This window comes from Pseudophryne corroboree, chromosome 6, assembly GCF_028390025.1.
Source record: "Pseudophryne corroboree isolate aPseCor3 chromosome 6, aPseCor3.hap2, whole genome shotgun sequence".
NCBI lineage: Eukaryota > Metazoa > Chordata > Amphibia > Anura > Myobatrachidae > Pseudophryne > Pseudophryne corroboree.
This window is the reverse complement of record NC_086449.1, coordinates 33,441,359-33,468,244: the sequence shown is the minus strand read 5'-3', so window position 1 is coordinate 33,468,244 and position 26,886 is coordinate 33,441,359. Positions and strand designations below refer to the sequence as shown.

At 44.6% G+C, this 26,886-nt stretch overlaps 1 long non-coding RNA gene across 1 annotated transcript in view; it reads right to left on the bottom strand.

Annotated features, from left to right (window-relative positions):
- Positions 1–8,297: 8,297 nt before the first annotated feature.
- The window catches only part of LOC134935981 (uncharacterized), a 28,385-nt gene continuing 9,796 nt past the window's right edge, over positions 8,298–26,886 (bottom strand). Inside the window, exons 2-3 of the long non-coding RNA XR_010180431.1 lie at positions 25,474–25,510; positions 8,298–8,436 (exon numbers count right to left, since the gene is read on the bottom strand). This is a non-coding gene — a long non-coding RNA (uncharacterized LOC134935981). The remainder of the gene's footprint in view (positions 8,437–25,473; positions 25,511–26,886) is intronic.

The following is a 26,886-nucleotide window of genomic DNA, read 5'->3' as shown; positions in this document are numbered from 1 at the left end:
ACCCCAGTTTTCTGTAATGCTAGGAAGCTCCAGCCCACTCCCAGATGCCAGTAGCCTGTCAATCAGACTGCAGCTTCAGGTGCACTGCATGCGATCACACAGGACTCGTGCTGCACATGTGCAGTCTCCCACCACTGGGTTTACGTACATTTGTGAATCAGACCCTATGTTGCCATCTAATAACTGTAATTACAAATGCTGTATTTATACAGATTCTTCCAGGGAAATTCCCTGATTCCATTCGAGATTGCATTGGTGGGCAAAAATGCATCTTGGTAATTTACTAAACACAACAGTGTTGGGCCAATTCATATTGAGTTTCACGGCTGTCCAGACAAATATGAATCAATACACCATCAGCTAAACATGGTAGGATTTTCACACGCACCTCATACAACAAGGGAATGTACCAAGTATTCGTGTTCATCAAATCGTACGGAAACAGACAGTGTCGGACTGGGACATGAAGGGCCTACCGGGAGAATGCAGTGGTAAGAGCCCATGTTTAGGGGTGTAGCCAGTCTCCAGAGGGGGTGTGGCCACTCACCACAGAGCTAACCATCAGTGAGTTCATCGTCTGGGCCCCTTGATAAATAAACACAGTAATTACTGATAGCACATGCCTGATAATGCACCAGATTAATAACAGCAATGCACTGTAGAAAATACACCATAGTCCTGTGCAGTATAATATAACATATGTATAATGTACAATTAGTACACAGTCTGGAACCTGATCCCTAGAAATTGTGGAGGGGCTCTAGGCAGTGGGGCCCACCGGGGGGTACCCCCTGTACCACTTTAGGGCCAGTCCGACCCTGGAAACAGATCTAAAACGGACACAAAAGGCTGCGATTTGTACCAAAATACAGCTTACGAATAGAACACCTTTTGGCTGGCGTGTTTAACATGTGTCTAGTTACCCATTACTGACAACTGAATTATGATGCCTTCAATAGGGGACTATCTGTATGCTGTGGAAACATGCAGAGTTCTGTGCTATTCCTGCCACCAGGCTGCAAGAAACCAGGGTCATGAATCTGAACATGGTCAGCAGGTTGTGCCGGTACCGCGGAGGTCTCATTTATTTAAGGTGCGTTTGAACCTAAACGCATTGGCCAAGCCAATGACATGGTCATACAGATGTTCCGGCTCAAACATAACAACATTTTCCGTCTGTATGACATTGTCAACCTGGACCTAATGGGTGATTAAGACCTGTTTGCTGCTGTGCGTTTTCGCACAGCGGGCGATCAGCAATAGACTGATCATGCATATGCCCCGCAATGCAAACAACAGGCGTCGCCGGTCAGCGACAGGCTGGTGTGAAAATTCGAATTGCACAGCCATTCACATGCTGTTTGACAGGAAATAAGTGTTTGGGGGCGGTAACTGACTATTTTCTGGGAGTGTCACGGAAAACACAGGCGTTCCCAAGCATTTTCAGGGCGGCTGTGTGACGTCAGCTCTGGACCCGTTCAGCCTGTTCTCATCGCACTGTAGGAGTAAGTCCTGGGCTGCGCACACACTGCACACAGTGGTAAAAAACATTTGATGGTGAGTGTGGTGCAAATGGATTTGCAGCTGTGCGCTGACTGAGGAACATTTGCAGCTCGGCGTACACATGCGATCGCACACTTGCACAGTGAATTTACACTGGGCAGCGACTATCTGATCGCAGAACAACAATTTTAACAGCCTAGCAATCAGGTCTGAATCACACCCCTAGTCCCTGAGACATCACGCTCACGCTTTGTCTCAGGCCTGCATAAACTCCTGGCTGTGTTGCACTTTCTGGCTACTGGCAGCTTTCAGTCTGTCACTGGCACAGTTATACCCCTTTTACACTCGCAGGAAAGGTCATTCCCGGGAATTTGTCCCGGTATATTTGCCGGGACACATTCCCGGGAATGACCCTTTCACATTAGCAGCCTGACCCGGCATATTTCCGGTTCCGTGACGTCACCGCTGAGTCTCCCAGAGGTGGTGCTTGGAGATAATGTTCTCCGAGCACCGCCTCCTCCTATGCAGAGAACAGGTGCCTGGTCGCCTTCACCCGGTATACCCGTTTACACAGCCAGCTTCCCAGGACGGTCCCGGATTCAACCCAGGTCGAGACCTGGGTTGAAATCCCGGGATACTCGTCCCGGGAAATTGTCCCTGTACCCATTCACACTGAGAAAAATCCTGGGATGATGCGCGTTCACGTGCAATATCCCGGGATTTTTCTGCGAGTTTAAAAGGGGTATTATTGGGATCTCACTTTCAGGTGAGACTTTTGATAGGGCTCCCAGGAGCTGAAAACAGTTGGGAGAGATGCAATCACAGTAGATTGAAAGCGAGGAGGTCAAATGTAATTCTTACTTATGAAACTATAGAACACTCAGAAGCACGTAATAATCTAGACTTTGTATTTATTTGACTGTGGGTGACAATTTACTGTAAGAGTGAACAAGTTCTGCAGTAGGTTAAATACTGAAATTAGAAATTCTTGAAAACTGGAACTGCAAACAGACTGAATACTGAAATGAGAATGCACATCCTGAAAGGCTCTGGCTGGAATAAATTAGTTTAGAAATCCTGGAATGCCGTGACTTGAAGAAACTAGCTGGAAATTGTGACTGAGGAATACAAACTGTGAAAACTGAATACTTGGAAACTCGAACTGCTTAAGACTGAAGCTAAAACAGGAGATGCTTGAAAACATGAACTGTTGAGAACTGAAGCCTGAGACAGGAGATGCTTGAAAACATGAACTGCTGGAAACTGGATTAGGCAATGCTTGGAAACATGAACTGCTGGAAGATGAAGCTGGATTAGGCAATGCTTGGAAACATGAACTGCTGAGAACTGAAGCTGAGACAGGAGATGCTTGAAAACATGATCTGCTGAGAAATGATCTGCTAGAAGCTGGATTAGGCAATGCTTGGAAACATGAACTGCTTAGAACTGAAGCTGAGACAGGAGATGCTTGAAAACATGAACTGCTGTAACTTGAAGCTGGATTAGGCAGTGCTTGGAAACATGAACTGCTGATGACTGAAGCTGGGTAACTCTATAGAGAACCAGCGGCACAGGACCCCCGTGAAACACTATTAGTGGGTGGACAATCTGCAGGGAGTTGCGCTGGGCCATGCTCTGGCTTAGAGTGCAGCAGAGAGAACAAAGAGGCACTGAAGAAATGGACTTGAAGTCTACATGATGCAAAACTCAGAAATATGAGTGTTGTTGCTAGTTACTCTGGTGCATGTCAGGACTCCTTCATCCTCAGCCAGACATCTCTCCATGGCAAATTTGATGCAGCACAAATGCCAGAGGGGTGGCTGCTGGGTAAGTAACTACATTATTGGGTCCTGAAATGCAAACACACTAACTACTATGTAACTTCTATGTTACTGTATACCTACTTTTAATTCTATACTATCTATGTGTTTCAGGTGATGCGGGGTATGGTTGTTTCTCCTGTGTTCTGACTCCACTGTCACCTTCTGATTTCCCTGCTGTACACAATTACAATCATGCACATAAGGTCACTCAGTCAGTGGGGGTAATTCTGAGTTGATCGCAGTAGCAAGTTTGTTAGCAATTGGGCAAAACCAACTCAGAATTAGGCCCAGTGATAGAAAGATGTTTTGGCATTCTGAAATATCAGTTTTGGTGTCTGGATAAACTGTCTGGCCTTTTGTTGTATATCCTCTTAAAGATTACTAGAACTGTTTTCTGCTGCTGTTTTCTTCATAACATGTGTTTACAACAACAGCTGCCACATGACGATGAAGACGACAGTCAGAAAGTAGTGGAGTTAGAACCATCTGGCAACAGTTTGAGTACAGAGTTAGGGAGGCAGGTAAGGCAGCAATTAATAGACCAACATTTTAGTGCTAAGTATATTTCTAACACTATGTTTTTAAGTGTTGTAAATATATATTTATGGTATTTGTGTTATTATTGTAACCATAGCAGTTCAAATTATACGTGGAACACATTTCCCTCTATAATAACTGCTTCATATGTTTTGGCAAACCATTACAGTACAGGTTGAGTCTCCCTTATCCAAAATGCTTGGGACCAGAGGTATTTTGGATATGGGATTTTTCCGTATTTTGGAATAATTGCATACCATAATGAGATATCATGGTGATGGGACCTAAATCTAAGCACAGAATACATTTATGTTTCATATACACCTTATACACACAGTCTGAAGGTCATTTAATACAATATTTTTTTATAACTTAGTGCATTAAACAAAGTGTGTGTACATTCACACAATTCATTTATGTTTCATATACACCTTATACACACAGCCTGCAGGTCATTTAATACAATATTTTTAATAACTTTGTGTATTAAACAAAGTTTGTGTACATTGAGCCATCAAAAAACAAAGGTTTCACTATCTCAATCTCACTCAAAAAAGTCCGTATTTCGGAATATTCCGTATTTCGGAATATTTGGATATGGGATACTCAACCTGTATCACAGTATCCCATGTCTAATTTTTACCATACACTTTTTTTGCTGTTTAAACAATTTGTTTGTGGTTCATGTTGTTTGTAATTTTGCCATACATAATATATAATGTTGTAACATTCAAAAATTGATCACATACGTTGGGATTCTCTTCTCCCCATAACTACTCATACACTGCTGCATGTGTAATATACAGTATGGGATGTACCTTTGTTAATCAGGCAATTTAGTCAAACATCTAAACACAAATTACTATACAGTTATTGAAAAAACACATTTGTGATGTTTTCAGTGTTTTATAATAAATTGTTTTGTTTTTGTTTTTATTTTCTGGTTTTTGATTCAACTAATATAAGAAGATGAGAACTTAAGTAATGGGATCCGCTCAGGATCCCGATGATCAGGATCTCAGCAGTTGAAATACTGATGCCGGAATCCTGACATCCCGAATAGGATCACAATGCCGGCCTGGTATCCCGACATAGTGTGCATGTATGTTTTATTAACGTTATACTGTGTAAGGTATAGAGATGAGCGAGCACAGTCCCTGAGAACCCCCCGAACATCCCGCTCCAAGTCAGGATCCAAGTCCAGCTCGGGACTTCCCGCCAGACTCGAAAACCAGAACGAGGCAAAACGTCATCATCCCGCTGTCGGAATCTCGCGGGTTTTGGATCCCATATAAACAGCTGCATGTCGCCGCCATTTTCACTCCGGACTTGGAGAGTGAGGGAGACTGACCTCTGTCTCTCTGTGGGTGGTGGCATCGGGTGGGGTTAGTGTGTGCTCTGTAGGGGTGCTGCTGCAGTCACTGGGGTGTACCTGTGCTGTGTTAGGGGTGCTGTCACTGGCTGTCACTGGTGTTTCATGTGCTGCAGCTGTACATGGGTGTTGCTGTCACTGTGTTGTACAGGGGGCAGGGGCACTGTCCTCCTGTATGCTGTAAAATATAGGGGTGCTGCTGGCCCTGTATGTTGTAAAAATTCAGGGGTGCAGTTGTTAAAAATTAAAAGCACACTGCTCCTGTATGCTGTAAAATATGGGGGTGCTGCTATAACCAATCCAGATCCAAAACACGAGCATGGCTCCAGATCCAAAACCAAAACACTAAACACAAAAAGTGTCCGCAGCACATCTTTAGTAAAGTGTGTCTGGTCTTTATTGTAATATTTATTTTACAGTAAAACTATGGGTACCAGTGGGCCCTTTAATGCCCTGCATGCTGATACTTGTGGTTCTCCAAGTATCAGCATGCGGGGGAGGCTTGCTGGGACATGTAGTTCTACTGTAAAAGAAAATATTTTGTCTGATTGTAACTTAATGGCTATCAGCCCTGCACCCACCGGCAACGTGTGCTGGATACAGCCTTGGGCTTCAGCCATGGCCCTTGGGTGCCTGGAAGGGAAGACCCCTTTATTGGAGGGTCCCCACTCCCCACTGGCATTTCTATAATGGGTGTAGTGGGTGCGGTGCACACGGGCCCCTGAGTTCAGAGGGGGCCCCCACCGCACACACTGTGCCGGCATCTGCAGCGCTATTAGAACACAGTGAAAATGGCTCAGCGGCCATTTTCTTGGAATTCTGCGCATGCGCAGTAGAGAAATTTAAGGGAAAATGGCCACAGTGCCATTTTCCTGGAGATCTGTGCATGCGCAGTAGAGTCTGAGCCCTCTAGTGCTCAGACTCTACAGCGCTCCAGGCAGAGAGGAGGGGGCCCGAACGGAGGAGGCTGAACACAGGCCTCCTCCTCTCTGAAACCCCTTCCCCAACTCCCCCAGGAAACCCTGGCTAGGGCTAACTAGTTGAGATGGTAATGCTATGGCCGCAGGGACCTATATAAATGTGTCCCCTGGCTGTGACATTATCTTCTGGACTAGTGGAGCCAGGTGCTGGTTTCAAAAGTAAGGAGGGCCCCTATATGCTTTTTCCACTATATTTTTGGAACCAGGACCAGTTTAAGGGGCTAATTCAAGCCTGTTTGCTCGCTAGGTTTTTTTTGCAGTCCTGAGTTTGTATAGTCGCCGTCCATAGGGGAGTGTATTTTCGCTGTGCAAGTGTGTGAACGGATGTGTAGCAGAGCTGTACAAACAGATCTTGTGCAGTCTCTGCACAGCCCAGGACTTACTCAGCCGCTGCGATCACTTCAGCCTGTCCGGGACCGGAATTGACGTCAGGAACCCTCCCTGCAAATGCCTGGACACACCTGCGTTTTTCCAACCACTCCCAGAAAATGGTCAGTTGCCACCCACAAACGCCCTGTTCCTGTCAATCTCCTTGCGACCGCCTGCGCAAATGCATCCTTTGCAAAAACACATCACTGAGTGGCGATCCGCTTTGTAACCGTGCAACGAGCCTGTGCATTGTGGTGCAAATGCATGCGCAGTTTAGATATGATCGCCCGCTGCACGAAATCGCAGCCTAGCGATCAGGTCTGCATTACCCCCTAAGAGCCCAGTGCTGGTTCATAAAATACTGGGAATGCCTATACAATTGACATTGGCCCTCATTCCGAGTTGTTCACTTGCTAGCTGTTTTTAGCAGCAATGCAAATGCTAGGCCGCTGCCCTCTGGGAGTGTATCTTAGCTTAGCAGAATAGCGAACGAAAGAGTAGCAGAACTGCTGCTAAATACTTTGTTGCAGTTTCTGAGTAGCTCCAGACCTACTCCTAGACTGCGATCACTGCAGACTGTTTGGTTCCTGGTTTGACGTCACAGACACGCCCTGCGTTCGGCCAGCCACTCCCCCGTTTCTCCAGCCACTCCTGCGTTTTTCCCTGGCACGCCTGCGTTTTTTAGCACACTCCCGGAAAATGCTGAGTTGCCGCCCAGAAACACCCACTCCCTGTCAATCACACTACGAACACTCGAGCGACTGAAAAGCGTCGCTCGAGCTTCAGTAAAACTACTAAGTTTTGTGTTAAATTACTTAGCGCATGCGCGCTGCGTACCATGCGCATGCGCATTTTGCACCTAATCGCTGCGTTGCAAAAAACGGCATCGAGTGAACAACTCGGAATGACCACCCTTGTGTCATAATCGTCACTGTTTTACAAAACTACCCCATAAAATACTGTTCTGGATTATGAATGACATTGACATCAGAAAACTAGAATTGAACAAACATGTAATTTAGTAAATTACCGAATTTGTTTTCAAAAAGTTGCAATTTTAAGCGGCCGATGTCAGTCAAGATTGATCTTGGCTGAAAGTGGCTCAAACAAGAAATGTAATACATTTACCGCATTGTGCCTGTCTCCACAGACAATCTAGATTATTAGCCTGGACCAAAATACCTGTTCCTGGGACTGTGGTTCTGGAGATGCAGGACACATGTGGCTGGAGGTGTTCTTTGGGGGTCATTCCAAGTTGATCGCTCGCTAGCAGTTTTTAGCAGCCGTGCAAACGCATTGTCGCCGCCCACCGGGGAGTGTATATTCGCTTAGCAGAAGTGCACACGCTTGTGCAGCAGAGCGCCTGCAAAACCTTTTTGTGCAAAACAAGACCAGCCCTGAACTTACTCTTCGTGTGCGTTGAATCTAACGTTGGAGGGTTGGCTTTTGACGTCACACACCCGCCCAGCGTTCGCCCAGCCACGCCTGCGTTTTTCTAAGCACTCCCTGTAAACGGTCAGTTGCCACCCAGAAACGCCCCTTTCCTGTCAATCTTCTTGCGGCCGCCAGTGTGAAGGAAAACCTCGCTAGAACCTGTGCAAAACCACAATGGACGTTGTACCGGTACGTCGCGCGTGCGCATTGCAGTGCATACGCATGCGCAGAAATGCAGATTTTTAGCCTGATCGCTGCACTGCGAACAACAGCAGCTAGCGATCAACTCGGAATGACCCCCTTTGTCTGGTAGGAGTGGCCACAGGTGGAGGCATTGCAGTCAGGTTCAGCACCAATATATCCTCCCTTTCAGATGCCTCCTCTCGATCAGGCTGAGTGTCATCGAGCATGTTCTCCTCTGAAATGAGCATACAGTTGTGTGTAAGTCTAAGTTTGTAATGTGATTAAGTTGTTCCTATGTGTTTTCTATAAACATAACTACATTTATTAAACCATCTTTAAATGAGAAATAGTCGTGTCAGCAAACAACGTCCAGGCACGCCTAGTGACTACAGCATCTCCGCCCGGGCGGATTGTGGGAGGAAACTGGAGTACCCCGAGGAAACCCACGCAAGCATGGGGAGAACATACAAACTCCACACATTTAGGGCCATGGAGGGAATTGAACCCATGACCTCAGTGCTGTGAGGCAGTAATGCTGACCAATACACCATCCGTGCTGCCCACTTCCTTTAATTTGCCTACCACACTGTTTGAATTATGTTTAAGTGGTTGTGTGAAAGCATGGAACCTAAATACATTGAACCACCCAGCACTTGATGAATGCACACTTCCCCTCAATGCAAGGCAAACACACAACATCAAACCCACAATAAAGACATAGAAACCTGAATAAGGGGAAAAGGAAGCTCAGCTTTATTTATCAACTATTTAGTCATTAATTATTTTTAGTTATTAATTATTTCTTTATTTAAACTAATACACTATTTAAAAAAAACTATTTAAGATATTGAACAAGAATATATCTATATATAACTAGGATAACTAAAAGAGGAAGAAAGACAGATAAACGTATGGTGACGCAGACGGAACTGGTGACGCAGACGGAACGGCCCCATAATGCAGGATTAGCACTGCCTACCCACACTGGTCATCTAATGAGAGACTGTGGTAGTTTTTTTGGACACTGTAAATAGGTGTGAACTAGCATTTATTATGTTTTTTGCCAAACAAAGCACAAAGGCCCTCATTCCGAGTTGTTCGCTCGGTAAAAATCTTCACATTGCAGCGATTTTCCGCTTAGTGCGCATGCGCAATGTTCGCACTGCGACTGCGCCAAGTAAATTTGCAAAGAAGTTAGGAATTTTACTCACGGCTTTTTCTTCGTTCTGGCGATCGTAATGTGATTGACAGGAAGTGGGTGTTACTGGGCGGAAACAGGCCGTTTTATGGGCGTGTGGATGAAAACGCTACAGTTTCTGGGGAAAACGCGGGAGTGGCTGGAGAAACGGGGGAGTGTCTGGGCGAACGCTGGGTGTGTTTGTGACGTCAAACCAGGAACGACAAGCACTGAACTGATCGCAGATGCCGAGTAAGTCTGAAGCTACTCAGAAACTGCTACGATGTGTGTAATCGCAATATTGCGAATACATCGTTCGCAATTTTAAGAAGCTAAGATTCACTCCCAGTAGGCGGCGGCTTAGCGTGAGCAAATCTGCAAAAATCAGCTTGCGAGCGAACAACTCGGAATGACCCCCAATATTATATCTAATATGTCATCGTTTGTATTTAAAATTCACACACTTGGACACTTACTGTAGAAGAGGTAACCCTAAAACATGTTGTCAGTATAGCACTGTTTCTTTATATTTAAAAAAAGAAAAAGTAAAATATATTTGCTGTTTGTGAGTTCTTATTATTATTATACAGTATTGTTTGCATTACTGATTGTTGGTGCACTTACAGAAATTTTGACATCAATACATAAAATTAATTACATAAAAAATGTCTGCTATGCTTGATTAAATTTGTCATTACAATTCTACACTTTAAAACTTACTATTTAGGAAACTGTTGTACAACACACTTTTCGGGCTGCTCCCTCCAGGTGAGTAGAACAGGGGCAGGACAATGGGGAAAAGGGGGTGTGGCTCCAAAAAAGGGGCAGTCCAGAGGCACTGAGACATGATTGCATCATTGCGGCCACGCCTCCTCCGCCCTCTGCTATGCAATGCCCACATTACCGGTATTGCAAAGCAGCGGGCGGGGCTATGGTGATGAGATTCACCACAAATCTTCTCATTAGCCTCCATTGAGCGCCCACTTTCACGAGCGGTGCGGGGGGCTGCTGCCAGCCATGGGCCATGGGAGGCTTGTCTACCTTTCCGGCGGGGGGTGGGAGAGCCACCCAATTTTTGGGAGCCTCCCGTCAGATCCAGGAGAGTAGACAAGTATGCAACAACATATATAACATTTTCTGAACAGACAATGCATGTTTAAACACAGTAAGGCTGACAAATACAATCTGCACACTCACAAATGATGTGAACCTAGACTTTGCAGCATGGCCCATCAAGATAATCCATGTAAGTGATTTAGTAAGTGGCTTTAACATACTCGAATGCTGATAAACACAACACAAGTTTTAGAAAGTGTTGCAGGTGTAATTGAACCAACGTCTTGAGAAATTGTAGCTTTAATGGGCCTGAGTACATAGGTGATGGTGATCACTATGGGGGTAACTCAGAGTTGATCTCAGCAGCAAATTTGTTAGCAATTGGGCAAAACCATGTGCACTGCAGGTGGGGGCGGCAGATACAGATGGAGCTACGATCATCTTGGCTTCTCTGCTGCGCCTAGGCGCACCATAGTTTATTACCATAAACCCTTCATCTATTGTTCTCAACTCCAATATAATACAGAGAACAATACAGCAGGGGATTAAGTCAATACAGCAGGGGATTAAGTCTGACTGCCCTGGCTCAATTAATCCTATCAAAGGCCAAGATAAAGATGGCTCGATCTGTATAACATGTGCAGAGAGAGTTAGACTTGGGTGGGTTATATTGTTTCTGTGCAGGGTAAATACTGGCTGCTTTATTTTTACACTGCAATTTAGATTTCAGTTTGAACACACCCCACCCAAATCTAACTCTCTCTGCACATGTTACATCTGCCCCCCCTGCAGTGCACATGGTTTTGCCCAACTGCTAACAAAATTGCTGCTGCGATCAACTCTGAATTAGGCCCAATGACTTCATGATATATGCTTCAAAGTACCATTGTCAACATATATGTAAGTCTACTGAGCAGGGCCAGAGTAAGGGACTCATGGTCATGGAACATAAAATGTAAAAGTTAGAGATGAGCGGGTTCGGTTTCTTTGAATCCGAACCCGCACGAACTTCACTTTTTTTTTCACGGGTCCGAGCGACTCGGATCTTCCCGCCTTGCTCGGTTAACCCGAGCGCGCCCGAACGTCATCATGACGCTGTCGGATTCTCGCGAGACTCGGATTCTATATAAGGAGCCGCGCGTCGCCGCCATTTTCACACGTGCATTGAGATTGATAGGGAGAGGACGTGGCTGGCGTCCTCTCCATTTAGATTAGATTTAGAAGAGAGAGAGAGAGAGAGATTGCTGTGATACTGTAGATTAGAAGAGAGTGCAGAGTGCAGACAGAGTTTAGTGACTGACGACCACAGTGACCAGTGACCACCAGAGACAGTGCAGTTGTTTGTTTTATTTAATATATCCGTTCTCTGCCTGAAAAAAACGATACACAGTCACACAGTGACTCAGTCTGTGTGCACTGCTCAGCCCAGTGTGCTGCACATCAATGTATTGTATATAAAGCTTATAATTGTGGGGGAGACTGGGGAGCACTGCAGGTTGTTATAGCAGGAGCCAGGAGTACATGATAAATAATATTATATTAAAATTAAACAGTGCACACTTTTGCTGCAGGAGTGCCACTGCCAGTGTGACTAGTGGTGACCAGTGCCTGACCACCAGTATATTAGTAGTATTGTATACTATCTCTTTATCAACCAGTCTATATTAGCAGCAGACACAGTACAGTGCGGTAGTTCACGGCTGTGGCTACCTCTGTGTCGGCACTCGGCAGGCAGTCCGTCCATCCATAATTGTATTATATACCACCTAAACGTGGTTTTTTTTTTTCTTTCTTTATACCGTCGTCATAGTCATACTAGTTGTTACGAGTATACTACTATCTCTTTATCAACCAGTGTACAGTGCGGTAGTTCACGGCTGTGGCTACCTCTGTGTCGGAACTCGGCAGGCAGTCCGTCCATCCATAATTGTATTATAATATATACCACCTAACCGTGGTTTTTTTTTCGTTCTTTATACCGTCGTCATACTAGTTGTTACGAGTATACTACTATCTCTTTATCAACCAGTGTACAGTGCGGTAGTTCACGGCTGTGGCTACCTCTGTGTCGGAACTCGGCAGGCAGTCCGTCCATCCATAATTGTATTATAATATATACCACCTAACCGTGGTTTTTTTTTCGTTCTTTATACCGTCGTCATACTAGTTGTTACGAGTATACTACTATCTCTTTATCAACCAGTGTACAGTGCGGTAGTTCACGGCTGTGGCTACCTCTGTGTCGGCACTCGGCAGGCAGTCCGTCCAACCATAATTGTATTATATACCACCTAACCGTGGTTTCTTTTTCATTCTTTATACCGTCGTCATACTAGTTGTTACGAGTATACTACTATCTCTTTATCAACCAGTGTACAGTGCGGTAGTTCACGGCTGTGGCTACCTCTGTGTCGGCACTCGGCAGGCAGTCCGTCCAACCATAATTGTATTATATACCACCTAACCGTGGTTTTTTTTTCATTCTTTATACCGTCGTCATACTAGTTGTTACGAGTATACTACTATCTCTTTATCAACCAGTGTACAGTGCGGTAGTTCACGGCTGTGGCTACCTCTGTGTCGGCACTCGGCAGCCCGTCCATAATTGTATATACCAGTGACCTGACCGTGGTTTTTTTTTCTTTCTTTATACATACATACTAGTTACGAGTATACTATCTCTTTATCAACCAGTCTATATATTAGCAGCAGACACAGTACAGTGCGGTAGTTCACGGCTGTGGCTACCTCTGTGTCGGCACTCGGCAGCCCGTCCATAATTGTATATACCACCTAACCGTGGTTTTTTTTTCTTTCTTTATACATACATACTAGTTACGAGTATACTATCTCTTTATCAACCAGTCTATATATTAGCAGCAGACACAGTACAGTGCGGTAGTTCACGGCTGTGGCTACCTCTGTGTCGGCACTCCGCAGCCCGTCCATAATTGTATATACCAGTGACCTAACCGTGGTTTTTTTTTCTTTCTTTATACATACATACTAGTTACGAGTATACTATCTCTTTATCAACCAGTCTATATATTAGCAGCAGACACAGTACAGTGCGGTAGTTCACGGCTGTGGCTACCTCTGTGTCGGCACTCGGCAGCCCGTCCATAATTGTATATACCAGTGACCTAACCGTGGTTTTTTTTTCTTTCTTTATACATACATACTAGTTACGAGTATACTATCTCTTTATCAACCAGTCTATATATTAGCAGCAGACACAGTACAGTGCGGTAGTTCACGGCTGTGGCTACCTCTGTGTCGGCACTCGGCAGCCCGTCCATAATTGTATATACCAGTGACCTAACCGTGGTTTTTTTTTCTTTCTTTATACATACATACTAGTTACGAGTATACTATCTCTTTATCAACCAGTCTATATATTAGCAGCAGACACAGTACAGTGCGGTAGTTCACGGCTGTGGCTACCTCTGTGTCGGCACTCGGCAGCCCGTCCATAATTGTATATACCACCTAACCGTGGTTTTTTTTTTCTTTCTTTATACATACATACTAGTTACGAGTATACTATCTCTTTATCAACCAGTCTATATATAAGCAGCAGACACAGTACAGTGCGGTAGTTCACGGCTGTGGCTACCTCTGTGTCGGCACTCGGCAGCCCGTCCATAATTGTATATACCAGTGACCTAACCGTGGTTTTTTTTTCTTTCTTTATACATACATACTAGTTACGAGTATACTATCTCTTTATCAACCAGTCTATATATTAGCAGCAGACACAGTACAGTGCGGTAGTTCACGGCTGTGGCTACCTCTGTGTCGGCACTCGGCAGCCCGTCCATAATTGTATACTAGTATCCAATCCATCCATCTGCATTGTTTACCTGAGGTGCCTTTTAGTTGTGCCTATTAAAATATGGAGAACAAAAATGTTGAGGTTCCAAAATTAGGGAAAGATCAAGATCCACTTCCACCTCGTGCTGAAGCTGCTGCCACTAGTCATGGCCGAGACGATGAAATGCCAGCAACGTCGTCTGCCAAGGCCGATGCCCAATGGCATAGTACAGAGCATGTCAAAACCAAAACACCAAATATCAGTAAAAAAAGGACTCCAAAACCTAAAATAAAATTGTCGGAGGAGAAGCGTAAACTTGCCAATATGCCATTTACCACACGGAGTGGCAAGGAACGGCTGAGGCCCTGGCCTATGTTCATGGCTAGTGGTTCAGCTTCACATGAGGATGGAAGCACTCAGCCTCTCGCTAGAAAACTGAAAAGACTCAAGCTGGCAAAAGCACCGCAAAGAACTGTGCGTTCTTTGAAATCCCAAATCCACAAGGAGAGTCCAATTGTGTCGGTTGCGATGCCTGACCTTCCCAACACTGGACGTGAAGAGCATGCGCCTTCCACCATTTGCACGCCCCCTGCAAGTGCTGGAAGGAGCACCCGCAGTCCAGTTCCTGATAGTCAGATTGAAGATGTCAGTGTTGAAGTACACCAGGATGAGGAGGATATGGGTGTTGCTGGCGCTGGGGAGGAAATTGACCAGGAGGATTCTGATGGTGAGGTGGTTTGTTTAAGTCAGGCACCCGGGGAGACACCTGTTGTCCGTGGGAGGAATATGGCCGTTGACATGCCAGGTGAAAATACCAAAAAAATCAGCTCTTCGGTGTGGAGGTATTTCACCAGAAATGCGGACAACAGGTGTCAAGCCGTGTGTTCCCTTTGTCAAGCTGTAATAAGTAGGGGTAAGGACGTTAACCACCTCGGAACATCCTCCCTTATACGTCACCTGCAGCGCATTCATAATAAGTCAGTGACAAGTTCAAAAACTTTGGGTGACAGCGGAAGCAGTCCACTGACCAGTAAATCCCTTCCTCTTGTAACCAAGCTCACGCAAACCACCCCACCAACTCCCTCAGTGTCAATTTCCTCCTTCCCCAGGAATGCCAATAGTCCTGCAGGCCATGTCACTGGCAAGTCTGACGAGTCCTCTCCTGCCTGGGATTCCTCCGATGCATCCTTGCGTGTAACGCCTACTGCTGCTGGCGCTGCTGTTGTTGCCGCTGGGAGTCGATGGTCATCCCAGAGGGGAAGTCGTAAGCCCACTTGTACTACTTCCAGTAAGCAATTGACTGTTCAACAGTCCTTTGCGAGGAAGATGAAATATCACAGCAGTCATCCTACTGCAAAGCGGATAACTGAGTCCTTGACAACTATGTTGGTGTTAGACGTGCGTCCGGTATCCGCCGTTAGTTCACAGGGAACTAGACAATTTATTGAGGCAGTGTGCCCCCGTTACCAAATACCATCTAGGTTCCACTTCTCTAGGCAGGCGATACCGAGAATGTACACGGACGTCAGAAAAAGACTCACCAGTGTCCTAAAAAATGCAGTTGTACCCAATGTCCACTTAACCACGGACATGTGGACAAGTGGAGCAGGGCAGGGTCAGGACTATATGACTGTGACAGCCCACTGGGTAGATGTATGGACTCCCGCCGCAAGAACAGCAGCGGCGGCACCAGTAGCAGCATCTCGCAAACGCCAACTCTTTCCTAGGCAGGCTACGCTTTGTATCACCGCTTTCCAGAATACGCACACAGCTGAAAACCTCTTACGGCAACTGAGGAAGATCATCGCGGAATGGCTTACCCCAATTGGACTCTCCTGTGGATTTGTGGCATCGGACAACGCCAGCAATATTGTGTGTGCATTAAATATGGGCAAATTCCAGCACGTCCCATGTTTTGCACATACCTTGAATTTGGTGGTGCAGAATTTTTTTAAAAACGACAGGGGCGTGCAAGAGATGCTGTCGGTGGCCAGAAAAATTGCGGGACACTTTCGGCGTACAGGCACCACGTACAGAAGACTGGAGCACCACCAAAAACTACTGAACCTGCCCTGCCATCATCTGAAGCAAGAAGTGGTAACGAGGTGGAATTCAACCCTCTATATGCTTCAGAGGTTGGAGGAGCAGCAAAAGGCCATTCAAGCCTATACAATTGAGCACGATATAGGAGATGGAATGCACCTGTCTCAAGTGCAGTGGAGAATGATTTCAACGTTGTGCAAGGTTCTGATGCCCTTTGAACTTGCCACACGTGAAGTCAGTTCAGACACTGCCAGCCTGAGTCAGGTCATTCCCCTCATCAGGCTTTTGCAGAAGAAGCTGGAGGCATTGAAGAAGGAGCTAAAAGGGAGCGATTCCGCTAGGCATGTGGGACTTGTGGATGCAGCCCTTAATTCGCTTAACAAGGATTCACGGGTGGTCAATCTGTTGAAATCAGAGCACTACATTTTGGCCACCGTGCTCGATCCTAGATTTAAAGCCTACCTTGGATCTCTCTTTCCGGCAGACACAGGTCTGCTGGGGTTGAAAGACCTGCTGGTGACAAAATTGTCAAGTCAAGCGGAACGCGACCTGTCAACATCTCCTCCTTCACATTCTCCCGCAACTGGGGGTGCGAGGAAAAGGCTCAGAATTCCGAGCCCACCCGCTGGCGGTGATGCAGGGCAGTCTGGAGCGACTGCTGATGCTGACATCTGGTCCGGACTGAAGGACCTGACAACGATTACGGACATGTCGTCTACTGTCACTGCATATGATTCTCTCAACATTGATAGAATGGTGGAGGATTATATGAGTGACCGCATCCAAGTAGGCACGTCACACAGTCCGTACTTATACTGGCAGGAAAAAGAGGCAATTTGGAGGCCCTTGCACAAACTGGCTTTATTCTACCTAAGTTGCCCTCCCACAAGTGTGTACTCCGAAAGAGTGTTTAGTGCCGCCGCTCACCTTGTCAGCAATCGGCGTACGAGGTTACATCCAGAAAATGTGGAGAAGATGATGTTCATTAAAATGAATTATAATCAATTCCTCCGCGGAGACATTGACCAGCAGCAATTGCCTCCACAAAGTACACAGGGAGCTGAGATGGTGGATTCCAGTGGGGACGAATTGATAATCTGTGAGGAGGGGGATGTACACGGTGATATATCGGAGGGTGAAGATGAGGTGGACATCTTGCCTCTGTAGAGCCAGTTTGTGCAAGGAGAGATTAATTGCTTCTTTTTTGGGGGGGGTCCAAACCAACCCGTCATATCAGTCACAGTCGTGTGGCAGACCCTGTCACTGAAATGATGGGTTGGTTAAAGTGTGCATGTCCTGTTTTGTTTATACAACATAAGGGTGGGTGGGAGGGCCCAAGGATAATTCCATCTTGCACCTCTTTTTTCTTTTCTTTTTCTTTGCATCATGTGCTGATTGGGGAGGGTTTTTTGGAAGGGACATCCTGCGTGACACTGCAGTGCCACTCCTAAATGGGCCCGGTGTTTGTGTCGGCCACTAGGGTCGCTAATCTTACTCACACAGTCAGCTACCTCATTGCGCCTCTTTTTTTCTTTGCGTCATGTGCTGTTTGGGGAGGGTTTTTTGGAAGGGACATCCTGCGTGACACTGCAGTGCCACTCCTAGATGGGCCCGGTGTTTGTGTCGGCCACTAGGGTCGCTAATCTTACTCACACAGTCAGCTACCTCATTGCGCCTCTTTTTTTCTTTGCGTCATGTGCTGTTTGGGGAGGGTTTTTTGGAAGGGCCATCCTGCGTGACACTGCAGTGCCACTCCTAGATGGGCCCGGTGTTTGTGTCGGCCACTTGGGTCGCTAATCTTACTCACACAGTCAGCTACCTCATTGCGCCTCTTTTTTTCTTTGCGTCATGTGCTGTTTGGGGAGGGTTTTTTGGAAGGGCCATCCTGCGTGACACTGTAGTGCCACTCCTAGATGGGCCCGGTGTTTGTGTCGGCCACTAGGGTCGCTAATCTTACTCACACAGCTACCTCATTGCGCCTCTTTTTTTCTTTGCGTCATGTGCTGTTTGGGGAGGGTTTTTTGGAAGGGACATCCTGCGTGACACTGCAGTGCCACTCCTAGATGGGCCCGGTGTTTGTGTCGGCCACTAGGGTCGCTTATCTTACTCACACAGCGACCTCGGTGCAAATTTTAGGACTAAAAATAATATTGTGAGGTGTGAGGTATTCAGAATAGACTGAAAATGAGTGTAAATTATGGTTTTTGAGGTTAATAATACTTTGGGATCAAAATGACCCCCAAATTCTATGATTTAAGCTGTTTTTTAGTGTTTTTGGAAAAAAACACCCGAATCCAAAACACACCCGAATCCGACAAAAATAATTCGGTGAGGTTTTGCCAAAACGCGTTCGAACCCAAAACACGGCCGCGGAACCGAACCCAAAACCAAAACACAAAACCCGAAAAATTTCAGGCGCTCATCTCTAGTAAAAGTCCCTATTCTTGTAAGAAGTAGTGGAGGTCGCTACGGAAGGAGGTCATTACTTACATAACGACTCTACTACAACTGCCCATTCCGTACGACCTTAAGTTTTTTCTTTTACCATTGTATGTCCCAACTTTATTCAGGAACCAAAATCAATTGATGCGGCATGTGGTGTCTGTGGCCACCTGCCAGACTGCAATGGACTGGAAACGTACTGATGCTCCCTCCATTCACTCTATTTTAGCTCGCAATTGGTACGTGTACCGCATGGAGTACATGACTAGCATCATTATCAACTCCTCCAAAAAATGTAATTCCGTATGGTCCCCATGGATCTCCCTCCAGCGAGTAGCCTCCCCGTTCGCTCTTTGAAATGCCGTCCTGTTCTCAGGTCACACCAATTATTATTTTACTTTTTCGACGAGGGTCCACCATCTCTATCTTTTCTCCCTATCCCTCCTCTATTCCTCTTCTCCTAGCCACCTTCTTTGTCTCTTTTAACCGTCACTTTGTTTTGACTCTCTCCTCTTCTTTTTTCTCCCCCCTTTTCTTTCACTCTCACTCTTACTAGGGTATTCAATTATCCGCAATTTTTCGGCCGAATTCCAAACGGGTTTCACGTGAAAATTCTTGCAGTGAAAAGTGCAGGTGAAAATGGGGAAATCATCCTGTATCCCAAAAAATGCTAAACTAACATAGGAAAACAGAAGAGAAGTGTATTAGAGATCACATTAGAGAGTTTTTGGGGACTTAAATTGTGTGAAATGGCTGTTATATGCAGTTTTAAAAAAAATGCAAAAAAAATGATAGAAAGCAAGTTTTTTGAGCAAAATAAATGCTCTCATTAAATTTGGGGTACATGAAAATGGGTATAAGTATATATTAGGGTCATTTTAAGGTACTTTGAAAAAAAGTGGAAACAGACCGAATACTCCCATCTGCAATCCTAAAAACACCTGTCCCACTCATAAAGCACCCCAATATACCTGTCCCATACCTTGAACCCCAATTTTCATCACTTTGTACTTTTTCACCCCAAAAATGACATGTCATTATTGGCCAATTAAAAATAATTAAAAACTTCAACGTGCCTAATTAGTCATTAAGGGGGGTGTCCCAGGAGTTCTGGACCATATCCAAACATTTTTACCTTAAAATAGTGACTTTTTCCAACTTTTCACCTGCTTCAGAGTAGGTGAAGTGAAATTAGTGAAAAAATGAGCACCGATAAATTTTCACGGAAAATTGAATAGGCTGTAATTGCGTTTCACGTGAAAAGTTCGTTATCACTGCTAATTGAATATACCCCTTTCTCTTTCTTCTATAATTGTTAAAACGGATCACGTTTATTTTACTGTCTATATTGTCCTTTCTGACTTCATGCATTAGTTTGTACATCCCTCGATTTTGACAGCTATGTTATTGTATTGTGTTCTGATCCACCTAATAAACAAATTCTAAAAAAAAAAAAGAAGTAGTGGAGGTAAGGCAATGTGGATCCGGTCTTTAGGTCGACAGTAAGTAGGTCGACTTGGTTTCTAGGTCGACAGGGACTATAGGTCGATATGTTCTAGATCAACATGACAAAAGGTCGACATGAGTTTTTCAAATTTGTAAAAAAAAAATTACAATGTTATTATCCACGTGGACTACAATTGGGAACGGTAACCTCTGCCGAGCGCAGTGGTAGCGGAGCGAGGCACCTTGCCCGAAGTATGGCGAGGGGACGCGGTGCACTAATTAGGGTTCCTGGTCACTGTACGGAGAAAACAACACCAAAAAAAGTAAAAACTCTTGTCGACCTTTTCTTATTTTGACCTAGTACATGTCGACCTAGAGTCCCTGTCGACCTACTTACTGTCGCCCAATAGTGGTCAACCTAGACACTGTAAACATAAGTCTAATCTACCTAACATACCACACCCAAGCCAATGCCATGTAGGCATGGTGGCAACATACACTATCAGCCCCAATGTCTCTATAAAGGACAAAAAATAAACAAACAAACAACCAACTAAATAACAAACAACTACTACACTTAAGGCCCATACACACTTGACGATAAAATGAGCGACGTCGTTCATTTCAGTCCTAATCAACGACGTTGCTCATTATATCGTCAAGTGTGTATGCATCCGACGACCACCGATGCGCGGCCCTGCGGGACGTTAACGACCCTCGCTTATCTGTGGAGCATGTATGCTCAATTTCCACTATGGTCGTTACCGACCAGAGACGTCGTTGAATGTGTATGGTGTGAACGACCAACGACCAAGCCACTGTTCACCAGCCCTGTTCCCAGCTCATTATTTTAATAAACTGTTCAGCTTGGATGCTTCAACAATGAATGGTCTTTGGTCTTTGGTCGTTGGTAGTGTGTATGCTCATGTCGTTTGCTCAGCTGATCAAGGGAAGTCGTTAACGACGTGTGCATCGTCAAGTGTGTATGGGCCTTAACAACACAAACTAAAATACTTACACACACAGGAAGAATCTCCAAAATAGATTAATCCACACATCTACACTAACATAAAGTCATTTTTACAAAAAACACTATATAAGCATACTCGCTGTTCTATCTGTTCTTCGCACGGGAGTTTCTGATTTTCACGGTTGTAAATATAAATGAGTGTTAATAATCTGATAAATCTATAGAGATGTAAATTTGAGACATCTTAATGTAAGTAAATATGAATCCATGGTTCTTGGCGTTAACCGACGAGAACCCGTAGCAGATATGGTAAAAAGTAACAGGACCATTTATGTAGTTTATTAAATTCTACACATTGGAGGGGTTGGGTATATGTGACCAGCTGCGCTTGTCACAGATTCTATTCCCACTTTATGGGTGTCATGGACACCCACAAGTGGAAAGAATCCCTGTCGGTCGGCATGCCGACTGGCGGGATTTTCAGATTCCGGGATCCCCAGCGTCTGTATTGTGACTGGTGGTCTCCTATCATAGAGCGACGTCGTCTAGTGTGCATACACCTTTAGGTGCAAAGTAATAGGATGCACAAGCAGCTTCTGCTGATTAAAATGATATCAGCATGCCTATATACTGTTTGTAATTGTGGCTCTAACTGCATCCGAAATGCCACGTTACAGTTTTCAAGGAAAACACTGTAGCATAGCATTTTTTATGCAGATAAAGTCGCGGTCACACACAGTATATAGGCATGCCGCATATCATTTTAATCAGCAGAAGCTGCTTGTCATATTACATTAATTTGCATCTAAGATGCATTTTCGTGTACAAAAAACACAAAAAAGACGCTCTGTACTACCGAGTCCTGCCGTGGCATGGCGTGACATCAAGGGCTGTTTAGTGTGACTGTGGCAATGATGTAAGAGAACACATCTGAATACTTTGCATTTTTTAAATATTTTCAATTGTAAAAAAAAAAAAGTGTTTATACTTACCAGCCTTTCTTAGCCGATCTGAGTCCCGGACATAAGTGGCCCTCAACACCTCTGGAGGGACAAGGATCTGCAGGGACTCCTAATACTCCAGGTATGGGGCTACAAAAGGATGGCCACCTCCTGTTTACCATGCTGACTTGCCTCATTGGCCATTTTGGCTTTTACTCTGTGATTTCTATCATAGAACCGCTTTCTGCAGGTGTTCTCCATGCGCTTGACCAACCCTTCACTTTCTTCTTTCTTGCGGGATGGCAGCTTTGCAGAATCCCGACCAAATAGCTGTCAAGGGTACTTCATTATCTCCTGCTCCTGCCATGTTCTCTGCAAAGGTGAAGTTGATGTTGCGGCCTGTCTTGCTCCTGGTGCGCAGCTGTGGAGCCTCATCACTATCACTTGAGGATTGAGACGCCTCCTCTGCCGCCTCCAACACCTTCTCCACCTGCCCCACCTCACGAACCTCAGACTCTGATATCCTCCAAACAAACAACCCAGAACAAATAAAAGTAGACAGACAAAACAGACTCCTCCACTAGCACCACGCAGCATACACACACACACACACACACACACACACACACAAACACACACACACACACACACACACACACACACACACTAACAATATACTTAAAAAAAAAACACAAAGTCAGAAAAAAGACACACTACAAAAAAAATAGCACTACAAGAATGACAAAACCACTTACAACCACACTACAGCAATCAGAAATAAAATACCAAACACCTCACAACTCTCCAACACCTCACAACACAACCTCTCACCTCTCCTCTAACTAAACCCATGAAGTTTGGATGGTTTGTGGCGTAGTTATATGGCGGTAGCTTGACACTCCTACATATTGCACTCAACCAAATCACGCAGAGTTTACAGAATTAGACAAAATTATCTGAAATTGGCCGCACTTGAAAAAAAAACCTTCCGTACTTGAAAAATACGAAAAACAGGTTCCAAGCAACACATTTTCGGCAGAGATTGACAAATGCTGCCGTAAAACACTGTTCAGAAATACGAATGACATTGACATCGGAAAACTTGACTTTAACAAATAAGGTAGTTTAGTAAATTACCAATTTTAATTTCAAAAAGTTGCAGTCTATGGGCCCGATTCAGACCTAATCGCTGCTTTGCGATTAGATAGCCGCTGCTTATGGAGAGTGAAAACCCGCCCGTGCAAGTGTGTGATTGCATGTGTATGGTGTGCGAAAATTCCATCACACAGCGGACAGCTGCAAATCCGTTCGCAACTCACTCACCATCGAATGATTTTCCCAGTGTGTGCAGTGTGTGCGCAGCCCAGGACTTACTCCTACAGAGTGATACAAACAGGCTGATCGGGGCCTAAGTTGACGTCACACACCCGCCCTGAAAACACTTGGGAATACCTGCATTTTTCCTGACACTCCCAGAAAAAATGGTCAGTTACCACCCACAAACATCCAGCGCCATAGCAACGAGAGACGCCAGCGGCGGAAGAGGCAGTGAAGCTCCGGTCAGCGCCATAGCAACGAGAGACGCCAGCGATGGAAGAGCGATGGAAGAGGCAGTGAAGCTTCCACCAGCGCCATAGCAACGAGAGACGCCAGCGGCGGAAGAGGCAGTGAAGCTCCGGTCAGCGCCATAGCAACGCTAACGCTGGTTGCAGAGATAGTCTCTCATCACCAAAAGCAAAGCCCGGGGCAATTCCATGCACTGCTAGTGAAGGAGGGCCACCCATCTGGGAAGAGTCGGGGGAGTGCTGACAGCCTGCTCATCAGAGTGTAAGTGCATATTTAAATTACTGCACCCTAACACGCTGAGACAGAGTACCCATACTAGATATCCCAAGCAAGTAACATAGGGTACATTTGCTCTAGGATTATCTCACCGACAAAGATTCCACTAAATATAGCCCGGTTCATCAGGCTGATTGTAGTGTAAGGAGGCAGTACACAAGTACATATTATAAGGAAGGCGGAACATTGTGACTAGACTTAAACTTGAAGTCATTACAGTCTACCCATGTAATGCTACACTAATGGTAATAATATGCAGCGCAGCTGTAGGAGTTCAAGATGTCAGTAAAAGACTTTTAATATAATAGGTGGCTGCTCCCTTGGATATAGAATGGATAGCGCCATTATAACTTATGTATGGAGAAAAGACCACCAATCCAGATAATGCATTAGGTGCAGAATTTAAGTGAACTTTAAATAAGAACAGGTGCTCAGGTCTATGATAAATGTACCTCAGTACAGTAAGGTTACATTCGGTGAAGTGATGTGACATTATAGAGAAGACATTTAGTACCAAAGAATATTGTCAGGCTATACAGTAAGTGTGAGTAACTTGAACTGTGATAAAGCCACACACTTACAGTTATTAAACTTCCTGTATGAAATCATATAGAGCATGCCAAGATGAGAGACCGTGACTTTTACTCTACTCTCATTCATTCCTAATACCATATAGGTGTTGTGTGCATATACTTTTAGTGAACAATGCGGCTAGAAATGAATGCTCTATAGAGCTGTTATAACTTAGTAGCAGCTGCTAACTTAGAGATTTTAGAAGTAAAGAACTACCTGAAATGGAGATTATAGTTGTGTACATATATATGCACAGAGGCGACGAGACTGTTTATACAGCTGAGCAGGAGTGAACATTGGAATTATATGGACACCTATGTACTTTAGTTCTATTGGAATGATACAATTACAGCATTTGTTATAAAAACAAACAAACAGAGAACGAAATATTAACTTAGCCAGCCGTTATACTGCTTAATAGATACTATTTCTAGCTTGAGCTGCAGAATTGTTACTAAAAAAACTAAAAAGGTTACATAATTGATACAGACTTTGTAAACTCTAAAAAGGAAACAAAAGTTACTAAAGAAGGAGAAAGGCTGAATAGTACCCTATAAATAATGCTTAAGACCTATGCCAATTGGAAACAAAGTAATGCTTTCTAATATTTGTAAAGTACTGCATCAGTCAGCTGGTTAAAGTTAAAACAGACAGAAAAGGGATGATCACCTATATCTATCCAGCAAAAGAGGTTAAATTAACTATAAGCTCCTGTTTCGGAAACTCTACACTATTTCAAAGGGATTACTGTTTCTCTACCAACTCATTGGGCCCCAACTGCACAAATTTTATTTAAATTGAGAGTACCCGGGTCACTCTAATAACAATTGTATAGGTTCCAAAGAGGGAAATGGTTGGATGGGATAGTAAAGACAATATATAATTTACCTGACTAGGATGGTAATAAATGTTTACAAGTTAAGCTTTTAAATGTTTTGTGATACTTAAATACACCTGCTTATACTTACCATATGAAATGTGAATTTGGAATTCCATCCGGAGACCCTGGAAGTGAAAACAGAAGAAAAGGTATAATACTGTACTGTGAAAAATGTACACTTAGGATACATATAGATTTGTAATTATAGGACACCAATAAAGGAGAGGGGGCTTACCCAGGCAAGCCTAAATAATCAGCTTGGGTGGAGGCACAAATATTAAGTAACCATTCCTAAACGAGACAACTAGGAATTAGAGTATTAGGGAAAGGGGTTACAATCACCTTGTGTATGCCTAGCAATCAAAGTTTTCACACCATCCTGTCGCTGTTTGGCGATGCGCCTACACATTGCGGTGCATCCGTATGCGCAGTCATTCGATAATTGGCTGCTGTGCGAATTAGCACACCAGCGATCAGGTTGAATCGAGCCCTAAATCGGCCGATGTCTGCAGAGATTGATCTTGGCTAAAATCGTCAGAAACACAAATCTTAGTAAATTTACCTCTTCAAATCTACATCATGCTTGGGACAGAAATATGAATATCCTTTCAGAGTACTAAGGTCTCAAGTGCGCATGCACAAATCACTCAGAAATGACTGCGGCAGCCATTTTCCCAGTGATTTGTGTCCACACTGCAGGGCCACTGCCACAGGACTCCGGAGGGTTAAGTATAATATATGGGTGCAGTGTGGGCCCCCCCTGGACCCAAGGGCCTGTGAACACTGCACACACTGCACCCATTAAAGAAACGCCTATGAGCTGAACGGCTTAGGTACAGATCAGAGTAAATAATACATACGTCAAATATTATATTGACTGTTCTGTGTATTATTTATGCTTCATTAGTATGTCTGCTCTTCCGGCAGGCTTCTGAGAAGAGAGTAACGTGTCATCATTACTCAGTATTGTGCGTCGTCTTCTTCTTCTTTGTGTGTTTGTGATGGCTGACATCATTGCACAACACATTTCACATGCTGTCACTGTCACATGAACTTCAGTCCTTACACAATCCCAGGAGTGAAGCTGTTTCTTCCATCCACAAGATCTCCAGACTCACTTAAGCAGATGCCAATGTTGTGGCATAATTACTTTATAAACAACCAAGTGGTAAATGTAATAGTGTCCACGTTGCCGGTGTGTCTGTAGGAAATAGAAGCCTCCTGCATACAGCTGGCTCTCGAGTGCTCTGTCTGAGGAGGCAACATCAGATCAACATTGCAACCTCGGCCAGTCTACATAAGCTCACTCAGATTGGCTGTAGGAACTGGTCAGCGGGTCCAAGAAGTCTGTGTCCAATGAAGCAGACCCTGTGATCAGCACACCCACAAAATGGGGTGATTAGTTAGTCCCAGATAGTGATGGTTAATGCAAGTACTTTAAACTGAGGTATTAACAGTAATTTCCCAGACTGTACTGATTAGTGCTTTCCTCAGCAGAATT